Below are 1,036 nucleotides of genomic sequence, written 5' to 3'. Positions count from 1 at the left end.
ATTCATCCGTCAATAAATTGGCGCTAGAAGGAGGGGTGATGATCAAGATCATAATCTCAGGAGGAAGAGATGTCTAATCACGATGAAGGTTCTTTAATGCAAGAATTGAAAGATAGCCACTGAGGAGGTTGCAAACAACGACCACGAAGGAGATTCATGAATAACTATTTTCGGCCAGAGGGTCAAAAGAGATTTAGATGTAGTAGCCGTGACCACGAGAAAGATCCATGGATGATGATTTCCATTTATGGGGTTGAATTTTACATCCATGGACACAAAGGAGTGAAGTTGGATGCAAAATTCGTATTCGATGGGATAATCGATTTGCTTACACTATTTGGGCCCTATCTCGAGTTTCGTAAGTCGGATTTGGACAATATTACAGCCTACACGAAGCTTATTGAATTCTCTTTAATTCATAGATGATATGGTTATAAGAATCCAAGTTGAGCATCCCGGAAACAGAGGAAAACAGCAGCTGTGAATTATTACTAAAAAATCCTATTTGGTTTAGAAGATTGGAGAAACCTATTTGGTTTAGAAGATTGGAATAAACCTATTTGGTTTAGAAGATTGCAAGAAACCTATTTGGTTTATAAGATTGGGAGAAATCTATTTGATATAGAAGATTGGAGAATTATATTCTAATTAGAAGATTGAAAAATCCTATTCGATTTAGATGATTGAAGAATCCTATTCGATTTCGAAGATTGGAGAATCCTATTCCAACAAGAAGACTAAAGAATCATATTTGATTTAGAATATTTGAGAATAATATTCAGTTCAGAAGACTTAACACAGGGGAAATCTGAGAACGATTGGGAGGAAAATACTCCAAGAAGAAGGCATTCCTATCATGAGCTAGTCATCACCTTTAAGACGATCCCTCAAGGTAACACTCAACTAGTTTTGTTGCATTTTCTGTTAATTATTTATGGGACTTGTGCAGGAAGAAGATTTTGAAAGAGATTCGGCACGGAGGAGATCCCCACCAACTCTTAGGGCGCGCCTTGATTAAAGATATCTGAGGCCAAGA

Source organism: Apium graveolens, chromosome 10 (genome assembly GCF_009905375.1).
Source record: "Apium graveolens cultivar Ventura chromosome 10, ASM990537v1, whole genome shotgun sequence".
Lineage (NCBI taxonomy): Eukaryota > Viridiplantae > Streptophyta > Magnoliopsida > Apiales > Apiaceae > Apium > Apium graveolens.
Note: the sequence above shows the minus strand (reverse complement) of the source record.